Source organism: Gossypium hirsutum, chromosome A06 (assembly GCF_007990345.1).
Source record: "Gossypium hirsutum isolate 1008001.06 chromosome A06, Gossypium_hirsutum_v2.1, whole genome shotgun sequence".
In the NCBI taxonomy this organism is placed as follows: Eukaryota; Viridiplantae; Streptophyta; class Magnoliopsida; order Malvales; family Malvaceae; genus Gossypium; species Gossypium hirsutum.
Genome location: NC_053429.1, coordinates 46887507 through 46899375, shown reverse-complemented (window position 1 = coordinate 46899375; position 11869 = coordinate 46887507). Strand labels below are relative to the sequence as shown.

Genomic DNA, 11869 nt, shown 5'->3' with positions numbered 1-11869 from the left:
CCTACAGTTTCCAGAATGACGTCTACCATATTGCTGGCATTCAGCCTTGGAAGGTTTAGCGTTACCCACACTTTCCACTGACGTAGCTTGAGATCTAAAACCCGAATTCTGCTTTTTACGATTCCCGTATGAGTGTCCAGTCGACACATGTGAACAGGAGTACATCTCTCTAGGTTTCATATACTGAGATGGCAACGACTTACTCTGATATCCCTTTCTTGTGTCTCTAGCCTCATATTTAGCTTTCTTCTTTTCTTTGACCAATTCTTCGGCTTTACAAGCCTGCTCAACGAGTACCACAAATTCTTTCACCTCAAGAATACCCACTAATGTCTTAATATCCTCATTAAGTCCATCTTCAAATCTTCTGCACATCTTAGCTTCGGAGGATACACAGTTCTGAGCGTACTTACTGAGTTTGAAAAATTCTCTCTCATATTCACTAACTGTCATACGAACCTGTTTCAAATCCAGAAATTCCTTACGCTTCTGATCGATGAACCGTTCACTAATGTATTTCTTTTAGAATTCCTCTTAAAAGAATTCCCAAGTAACCCTCTCTGGTGGTACCACAGATATCAACATTCTCCACCAGTAATACACTGCATCTCTCAACAAAGATAAAGAACATTTTAGCCACTCATCGAGTGTACAGGATAATTCATCAAATACCCGTATCGAGTTCTCTAACCAGAACTCTACTTTCTCAGGGTCATCATTGGCATTTGCCTAAATTCCTCAGCACCTTGTTTCTTAATTTTATCAATAGGTGTTCTAGCAAATCTCATGAAATCCATACGTTGAGGCATCACAGGTGCGGGTTGAGGATTTGGGGGAGGTGGAGAATTGGGGTTCGTTTGAACAAACTCCGTATACCATGTATTCATCATATGGAGAAAGGCCTCTTTGCCTCATTCTCTTCTACTGACAGTTTCGGGTCTAGTCTCGGATGGCACTACTCCTTCAGTTGTAGCAAGCGCATTACTTTTTACATCATCTGCCACTGCATTGTCGGGATCCATTTGCTATGAAAACACATTTTAATATTATTAGGAGTCGTTACATTATCATTATATATATACGTATGGCATGTATGGCTAGACTCAAATACGCTATGTTAGTCTAAAAATCGACTAAACCATAGCTCTGATACCACTAAATGAAACACCCATTACCCATACCTGTTGTCAGGATAGGATACGAGGCATTACCGAACACATACACAGTCATTCATGTAAAAACTTAGCTATAAAATTTTTCTTTAAAACAACTTCACTCATACATACACAGTTTGTTCCTGATATGGGCCTGCGAGGCCCAAAACAACCATCGGAAGGGATTCGAGGCTAAATAAAAAACTTTAGAGAAGTTTGGGAAATTTTCCCTAATACAGAGCCACACGCCCATGTAAGGCAGGGGACATGCCAGTGTGCTCTTGACACACCTATGTTCTCCAGCCGTGTAACTCTCTGACTATGACGCCAGCATCAATTTAGGGTCACGTGACCATATCACACAGCCGTGTGGGTGGACCGTGTGGTCAATGAAAAATAAATGAATTTTTCATAAAATGCTGCAGACTTCACACGGCCAGAGTACACGCCCATGTGGATAGGCTGTGTCTCTCACACGGAAAATATACACGCCCGTGTCTTAGCCCATGTGTTTACTACCGCGCATACTGACTTGCAAAATTTAGGTGCAAGGGACACGCGACCATTAAACACGCCTGTGGGATAGACCGTGTGTCACACACGGCCTAGAGACACGCCCTTGTGTCTACCCGTGTGGACAATTTGTAGGCTATTTTCCAAGCCAATTGCCACCCTTAATCACTCATGCACTTAAGAAAATTTCGTAACATGCATCATGTCCTACTTAAGCGTTCAATACTCAACACCATAGCACTTCCACATTATTATAATTTCAACCTATTGCACCTTCCCTTAATCACACCATTTGGAAGCATTTTCTACAAACTTCATGCAAATAAACTTAATTATCAAAATTTCAAGTTGCACATTTATAACTATTTCCATCTTAGGTTGTTAAACCATTCTCTATCTCCTAGCATTTAATTCGTACATCTTCATACATCCATCAAGCAATCATATTCCACATCATTAAGACAATATCTCGTCATATATCCATCACACAACCACATTGAACATCATCAAAGCATCAACACATGCATACATGAATAATTAGATATTACAACCCAATAATCAATCATGAGCCATATCACATGGCTATTACAAAATGAATCCTCAACAAAATAGGCCTTTACAATTTGGCCGAACAACATGACACATACCACAAAATGACCAAGTCTCCTATACATGCCATACTCAAAATAACAAATTCACTATACCCAATGTTCTTTTGATAGTGTGATCAAATGCTTAGACAACTTTTGCTCCTCGAGCTAGCTTGGCCGAACTACAAAAGATGGAAAAGATGGGGGAGTAAGCATTTCAGCTTAGTAAGTCCACATGCAAATAATATGCAATATTAATAAACCAAAATCATGCAAGACATAATAGCATAACCACCAAGATTATTCATCATTCAAGCTTTCTAGCTCATTTATCAAGTGTTCATATATATATATATACTTTCTCGTCACATACCATCCTTTAACGAGGCATCCCTTATGAGTATAACGTACATACTTGTACATATCCGTAGCATATCAGATATCTTTACCTTCATTACCATGCCATCTTGGGACTTTCATCGCATCATTTATTATAGTACCAATTGAACATTCGGAATACTATTGGGTACATGGAAACTTGCACATAAGTGCCACATAAACATACGTAGCCGAAACTACTTCATATCATGCAGTGCTCACCATGGAGCTACTCACGGGCTTGCTCATGTAAGCTACCGACCAAGGTGTAACTACACAGGCTTCTCACAAAAGCTGTCAGGTATCCGACCACTCAAGGATTACCTAGCCACTAGTAGGACACACAAGACCATTTCCCGGAACCCAATCACATGTATCGCATCCATTATGAACTCGGACCACTCAACGAGCCCTGATGCTCACATCCATAATGAACTCGGACCACTCAATGAGCTCGGATGCCACATATATCACGAACCCAGACCACGCAACGAGTTTGGACTTCTTAATTCATAGTGACATGTCACTTGTATCCTAAACTATTCCTAAGGTTCAAACGGGGTTTTTCTCACTTGCACATTGCACCTCTATTGCACTTGCTCGTGACATCGTGGATAGCGACCATAATATCATTCATGCTTACAATAGCACCATTAAACATAGCATATATAATAGTAATAAAATAATTATCGCATAATTTTAACATAGCATAATATACCACATTGTCACATTATTCACACATGTACTTACCTTGGGACAAAAATGATGGTAATCGAGCCTAATCGTCGTATACTTTATTCTTCCCTCGATCAAGACCCGGTTCATGTTTTTCTAGATCTATAATACCAAATTTAACTTGTTTAATAATCACATTATGCAAATCGGACCATAATTCATGCTTTGATAAAATTACCTTTTTACCCCTATCTTTCCATTTATTTACAATTTAGTCCTTAGGCTCGTAAAATGAAATGCATACATTTTCTTGGTTACCCAAGCTTATCTCAACCTTTACTATGCTTATATTAGTCCATATTTTTCTTTATTTCACATTATCACTACTTACTTTTACACTTTTACAAACAAGTCCCCTTTTTAGGTGTTTTCACTAAAAATCACCTAGTAAAATATGTTTATCATGCATCAAACATTCATATTACTCCATTAATCAACAAAATACATGCATGTTACACATGGGTCAAACTTCATACTTTAACCTTAGCTCAAAATATAGCTAGAAATGGGTAGATCATGCTTCAAAGACTTAAAAAATACAAAGAAGATTAAAAACGGGGCTAGGGAGCACTTACATTCAAGCTTGGAAATGTTGAACAAAATCTTAGCCATGGCTATTGAGAAATTCAGCTAGCACATGGAGATGAGGGACACATTTTTGCTTTGATTTTCCCTTTTTATTCTTTTAATTAGCAAATGACCAAAATACCCTTAGGGTCTTTGTTTCAAATTTTTACTATGCATGTCCATTTTTGTCCAAAATTATAAAAATTGGTCAAATTGTTAATTAGTACCCTCTAATTCATATTCTAAAGTAATTTCATGTTTAGCGCTTCTAGAATGCATGTTTTGCATTTTATTCAATTTGGTCCCTAAAATTTAATTAGACATTTTATGCATAGAATTTCTTCATGAAACTTTCACATAAGCATGCATTCATAATATAGACCTCATAAAATATCATAAAATAATTATTTCTATCTCAAATTTATGGTTTCAAAACCACTATTCTGACTAGGCCCTAATTCGGGATGTCACAGGATATGCATAAGACAGCATTTAGGACTCGTTATGGACATTACAAGTTCCTAGTAATGCCTTTTGGTCTGACTAATGCTCCAGCTGCATTTATGGATATGATGAACTGAGTATTTCAGCCTTATCTGGATCAGTTCATCGTGGTCTTCATGGATGACATTTTGGTATACTCTAAGACTGAAGAAGAGTATGATAAGCATCTTAGAGTTGTGCTTCAGATTCTGCGTGAAAACCAGCTCTATGCTAAATTCAATAAGTGTGAGTTCTGGCTTCATGAAGTCACTTTTCTAGGACACATAGTGTCTGCTGAGGGGATTCGAGTCAATCCTAGGAGGATTGAGGCTGTACTGATTGAAAATAGCCTAAGAATGTGTTTGAGGTCCGCAATTTTCTAGGTTTGGCGGGTTATTATCGGTGATCTTTGGAAGGTTTCTCAGTGATTGCAGTTCCCTTAACTAAGCTACTACGTAAGGGTGTTTCATTTGTCTAGACTGATGTGCAGTGGGACAGCTTTGAGAAGCCCAAGACTATTCTGACTGAGGCTCCTATTCTGATACAGCCTGAACCTGGGAAGAAGTTTGTGGTTTACAATGACGTGTCGCATGTGGGTTTGGGTTACGTTCTAATGTAAGATGGTAGGGTTGCGGCATATGCATCTCGCCAGCTCAAGACGCATGAGGCAAACTATCCGATGCATGATTTGGAATTGTCCACCATAGTCTTTGCTTTGAAAGTCTAGAGGCACTATTTGTACAGTGAGAGGTCTATTATCTACACTGATCACAAAAGCTTCAGGTACGTCCTGACTCAGGAGTTGAATCTTAGGTAGTGTAGATGGATTGAGCTGCTTAAGGACTATGACTGTATTATTGAGTACCATCCTGGCAAGGCCAATGTAGTGGCTGATACATTGAGTTGTAAGGCGATAACTGATCTGAGAGCGATGTTTGCTCGACTTAGTTTATTTTACGACAGAAGTTTGTTGGTTGAGTTCCAGGTTAAACCGACTTTTGATAAAACAGATTTGAGATAGACAGATAGAGGATAAATCGTTGGGCCTTCGGTTCCGTCAGGTTGAGAGTGGCAGCACAACGAACTTTGGGCTGAATAATGATGGGGTACTCTATTTTCGTGGTCAGATTTGTGTACCGAATGATACTGATCTGAGGCAATCTATTCTGAGATAGGTGCATGTAGCCCTTATACTATGCATCCTAGTGGGAATAAGATGTATCATGATCTTTGAGAACTGTACTAGTGGCCGGGATCAAAGCGGAAGGTTACTGATTTTTTGGCACGATGTCTGACATGCCAGCAAGTTAAGGTTGAGCATCAGTTACCTTCGAGTTTGCTACAGCCGGTTAAGATTCCGCTATAGAAATGGGAGTGTATAATGATGGACTTCGTTAGTGGGTTGCCTCTAACACCCACAAAGAAAGATTCTGTTTGGGTCATTGTGGATTGATTGACCAAATCTATGCACTTCATTCTAGTTAGAACTGAATATTCTCTTTACAAGTTGGCGAAGCTCTACATTTCTAGGATAGTGAGATTGCATGAGGTATTGGTCTCAATTATATTTGATAGGGATCCTCGCTTCATGTCTTGATTCTGGAAAATGTTACATGAAGCTCTGGGTTTGAGATTGGACTTTAACATTTTGTTCCATCCTCAGACCATCGGTCAATCTTAGAGGGTGATTCAGATATTGGAGGATATGTTGAGGAGTTGTGTTATCAATTTTTGAGGTAGTTGGAAGAACTACCTACTGTTAGCCGAGTTCTCCTACAATAACAGTTTTCAAGCTAGTATTCAGATGACACCTTACGAGGCTCTGTATGGTCGTAACTATCGTACTCCTTTGTGTTGGACTGAGTTCGGCGAACGGCGAGTTTTGGGTCCTGAGTTGGTTTCTGAGACTGAGTATAAGGTTCAACTGATTTGGGATCATCTGAAGGCAGCTTCTGATAGACAAAAATCTTATGCCAATCTGAAGAAGCTTGAAATTAAGTATTCTGTAGGGAACTTCATGTTTCTCAAGGTCCCTCCATGGAAGAAAGTTTTAAGATTGATGCGCAAGGGCAAGTTAAAGCCTAGGTTTATTGCGTCGTATCGAATTCTGAAGCGTATGGGACCAGTCTCTTATCAGTTGGAGTTACCTCCAAAGCTAGACCATATTCATGATGTATTCTACATCTCGATATTGAGGCATTACCGCTCTGATCCTACCCATATTGTCCTTGTTGAGGAGATTGAGGTTAGGCTAGATTTGACCTTTGAGGAGGAGTCAGTTCAAATTCTGGATCGTGATGTAAAGGTTCTTCGGAAGAAGTCTATCCTATTAGTAAAGGTGCTACGGAGGAATCATAGCACTGAACATGATGTTCTAAGTTTTAAAGGTTTCGAGAGTGGTTTTTACAGTGAATTGATACCAGGTGTGTACTTGAAACGTAGAAAATGGGATTCGACGAAAGCCGAAATTACAAGCTGTCCACGCCACACTGGCGTGTGGTCGTCTATGTGGTAGGCCGTGTGTGACAACACGGCCATGTGGTTGACAAAGGCTAGGTCGTGTTATGATTAGGTAGGCCATGTGTGATACACGGGCTTGATTGAATTTAGCCGTGTGGGCCACACGGACGTGTGGGAATTTGAGCTAGGCCGTGTGATGCACACGGGCCAAGGCCAATCTAGGTGTGTGGGCCTATGCTACTAAAATGTTTCCTAGTGTTACACGTTTGGCCCAAGTCGATTGTGAACCTACTGTAGGGTCGGTAAGCGCTACTTATACCCTAAATTATATGACTTGGATATATATTATGTATGTATTGAGCATGATAAGTTTTGCATGTTTACTGGTCCGTATGTGTGACTGATGACTGAATTTTAGCATGCATTTCCGTATGTCTGCATTGAGCATGTTTAGTTGCACCTGCATTGGGGTGGGATGATTGATTATTGGAAGAAGTGTACTAAAAGGCTTTCATGCCTATATCTGGCAGCTCAGTTGCAATATTACTGATATGCGCCGAATTCAGTACGACTTGGTGTGTAAGGCTGGGTGGGTGTTCTGAGCCCCACAGGGTGTGTAGGGATGGTCGGAGATGGTGTGTAGATGTTGGTGGGTAGGATACTTATTTTCTATTACTGTATGCATACTGTATCTGAATAGGCTAAGGCCTAAACTGTATCTGAATCTATAATGGGCTTAGGCCCCAGACTGCATTTCACTGGTAACTGTTGTTTGACTGTATGCATGTCTTCTGTGGGGATTCCACACTGAGTTTACGTAAACTCAACCCGTTCTATTTTATCTACCCAAGTAATCCCTAGACTTAGATGGTTCGGTGCAGCGTATGACTCAACGGTGACCACCTGTCTATTGAACTGCTTTAATTTTATTATGGTTTCTATTTCCTATTTTTGATGTAATTTGGGACTTTTGGACTGTTTGCCTTTATTTTGGATTTAACTGTTTTCATGGAATTTTAAACTACAAAACTCAATGAAAACTCAGCTTAATTTAAAACAATGTTTTTCCTAAACGCGAATGATTTTTTTTAAATATCGCAGTTTTTAAAAGCTTCCGCTACAGAATATGTTCTTAAATGAATCAAATTAACGAGAAAATAATTTTGAATATGACGAGAGGTAAATAGAAGCTAATAAACGGAAACGGTTTTAACTTGACAAATTCGATTTCAAATCCCATTCCCTGTGACATTCGGCCATAACGTCTAGGCCGAGTTTGGGGTGTTACAGGAACACCTATAGAGCCAGTCACAAATCCAGAAAGAATAATTGGAACGATGAAAATGTGCAAGTGTACACAATCCCAACAATTAATAAAGTGACAAGTAAATGTCGAGTTATCATGCCCATAGGGACTGTGAAAAGAATTATTTATGAAAGCAACTTCAAACAATTTAGTGAAGAAAAATATTTTGATTTGAGGAAGTGGTTAAAAACTAGGATTTTTAACTAAGTAAAATGAATAAAGAACAATGCACGATTTCAAAAGATTATTTTAATTAAGATGACATAATTGTGCTAGATTAATTACATTTCTTTACTTCGAATTATTAAACTCATGTTGTTACGAATAAATTCACGACAACTCGGTAATTTGCTAACTTATGAACATATTTACTTTCCAAAATCCATCTATCCCTTGACTATATATCTATGTCAATTCAACCGATTAAATAGATTTTAATAAGCAAATATGTTAATGCACATACATGCTTATGAAATTAAAATAATTTGTTTTACATATCTCTATGCCAATTCAAACAATTAATTTAATCTCATAAGCACATAAAAGATTACGTGAGGTAACAATGTATTTCTACCTTGAAACGATTTAATCACAATAATCTTGTAAGTTATGCAAGGCAAATGTATCGTTACTGTTGCTAATTTAACCCTCAGCTACCTTAGATGGTTAAACATGCACTGATTAAGCATCATGTCAATTAATTACAATTTCAATTTGTTTAAATAATTAATTAATTAGTTACCTTAAAATTGTAATGCAAGAATAACTTAGTCATGGTTTTACTTAATCAAACATCTTACTGAAGTCTATAACAACATAAACACAATTTTAATAAATTAAGTACATGAAATGCAATCAATCTAACACATATTAAATTCAAGCCATATCAATTAAATTAAACATTTCAACATAAAAAATATTCATAGACATGTTCATCATAACAACAACAAAAATTAAAAGGATAGGGAACAATAATCAAATCTGGTGTTTCTTCGTGGCCTAACTAGTTTGCTCCACTCTTCCTTCTCCTCTTGTTCTTGTCAAATTGAGGCTGCTACAAACACTTTAATGTTGCTCCAAATGGTGGATGAATGACTCTTTTTCAAGAGGTGAAATCGGTAAGAATGAGAAATGAAGAGAGAAATTTGAGAGAGAAGAGAAGAAATGAGAAAAGTTGAGATGTGTTTGAAGTGAGTAGCCAAGGGGGTATTTATAGGTTGAGAAGGCTGCTAAAAATATCCAAAATCAGTAGCCAAAGACTCCCCCCATGGCCAGCCACACATGTGTCATCTTTGAAGATTTCAAGCATGCTATTTTTAGGTAGGGGCAAATCTTGAAAGGTATGAATAGTAGAGGGGTTTGAATGCAAATTGAAGGAGTCTTCAAGAGTCATTTTGCAAGCCAAATAATCAACCAAACAAGTTGATTGGCTCAGCATGTGGGATGGTTTTGGCCTGCCCAGAATCCGATTGGGTCGGTTTTCTCGGTTCAACTCAACTGGGGCCCTTTTCATAATTAATTAACAATAATTTATTTAACCCAAATTAAATTTGATTAAAATTAAAATTAATTATATTATGAATTCATACACATAATTCGGACCATCTTAGGCTGAAAAATTAATTTGCTTTGATACTTCAAAATTGCTTCTCAGTTTTGTGCTTCTAGTAGTGTCTGCCGAATCGTTTTTTGCCTTCTGTGCGAATCTGTCAAAAATGATCAAAATTAATCAAATTTTTTTATAGATTAAGTAAAATTCAACATGTTAATAATTTTAGTAAATTTTAATTATTTCATAATATATATTATTCGACAAGAATTTTACCGAAACTACATGAATTTGAGTTAAAAAGGCATGAACAAGTGTGTATATTTTCGTGTTTCCAATAATTCGTAGGAATCGTCGACAACAATAGCAAAACAACAACAAAAACAATAGTCGATGCAAAACCAACCACTAGCTGCAGGCAATTTACCACTATGAGACAATTCATTGTTCGACGAAGTTAACAATAATAACCAAGGAGATCTACCACCACCACCACCATAGTTACCTACAAATATGATGTGTAATGAAAGTACTCCAAGAGAATATGCGCTCCAAATCTGGACATGGTTTAGGGGAGTATAACAAGGCCCACTATTACAACCAATAATTTCGAGATAAAACCAGCAATGATCCAAAACAATCTGCAATTTAGGGGTACGATGACGGAGGATCCAAACCAGCATTTAAAACGGTTCCTTCAGCTTTGTAACACATTTAAATATAATAGGGTCACCGATGATGCTATTGATCTTCAGCTTTTCCCCTTCTTTTAAATAGATAATACTTTCTCTTCGTTAAATTCACAAGTACCAAGATCTATTACGACATGGGATGAGTTTGCAGGAAAATTCCTACAAAAGTTCTTCCCCCTTAGCAAGATAATCTAGCTAAGGAGAGAGATTGCTACATTTTAGCAATTAGAAGGAGAAAGTTTCCACAAAGCTTGAGAGCGTTTTAAGACACTGATTCAAATGCCCACATCACGGATTACCTGAGTGGCTACGATTTTAGATGTTTTATAATGGGCTAAACACACATGCATGGTTAGGGTTAGATAAATCAATAGAAGGACCTTTAATGAGATAGACATAAAAGGATGCATATGAACTGATAGAGAATATGTAACACCCCTAACCCGTATCCGTCGCCGGAATACGGCTACGAAGCATTATCGGAGTTTAAAAAATAATTTCATGTAATTCATGCCATTTTCTATTCATATCCGAAACTAATTATATTGTCCCTTGAATGGACCCTTGAGGCCTAATTTAAACATTAGAATCAAGTTGGGACTAAATCAGGATCTCAGAGAATTTTTCACAAAATTTAAAAATTTTTCTTTAATACAGGGGTCACACGCCCGTGTGAGTAGGTCGTGTGGCTCACACGGCCAAATGACATGGCCATGTCTCAGGCCATGTGGGCACTCGATATGAGGCACACGGTCATGTCTCAACCCGTGTTGTAACACCCCTAACCCGTATCCATCGCCGGACTAGGGTTAAGCGGTATTATCAAACATATCGAAACACTTTTCATTCATTTCACAAACATCAATATAAGTCACTTTCTTAGGTCAATGAGACCTTAAACATGCATTAGGAAGAGGTCGGGACTAAACCAGCACACTCGTAAATTTCAAAACTTAGAAAATTTTTCAATTCTATTGAGGTCACACGCCCAAGTGTCCAGGCCGTGTGCCTCACACGGGCATCAGACACACCCACGTGAACCAGCCGTGCCAAATCAGGGTAACCATACTGACTTTCTCCCACGGCCAATAGGCACGCCCGTGTCCTATGGCCGTGTGATACTTAGCTAGCTACTGACTTATGCCCACGGCCATATGACACGCCCTTGTACCTTGATCGTGTGGCACAATGCAGGCTTGGTTTAAGCCAATTTGCCATTTCTCTTGGGGCCAAATCTTCAAGAAATAATATACAACATTAATACCAAAATTTCCAACCATTTCCATGCTTAAAAATGACCAAAACACATTAGAACTTAGCACATTACAAACATATACCAAAATCATACACAAACTTATCATTTGTTAGCCAACTCTCATGGCATAATATATATACATCAAAACTTATACATGGACCTTCTAGCCTATACATGTCATAGTTTA

At 38.1% G+C, this 11869-nt stretch overlaps 1 non-coding gene across 1 annotated transcript; it reads right to left on the bottom strand.

The window, feature by feature from the left end:
• Positions 1-10620: 10620 nt before the first annotated feature.
• Positions 10621-10724, bottom strand: LOC121231098 (small nucleolar RNA R71). Its single transcript, XR_005929166.1, has one exon. It is a non-coding gene; the product is annotated as a small nucleolar RNA R71 (small nucleolar RNA).
• Between the last annotated feature and the right edge of the window lie 1145 nt (positions 10725-11869).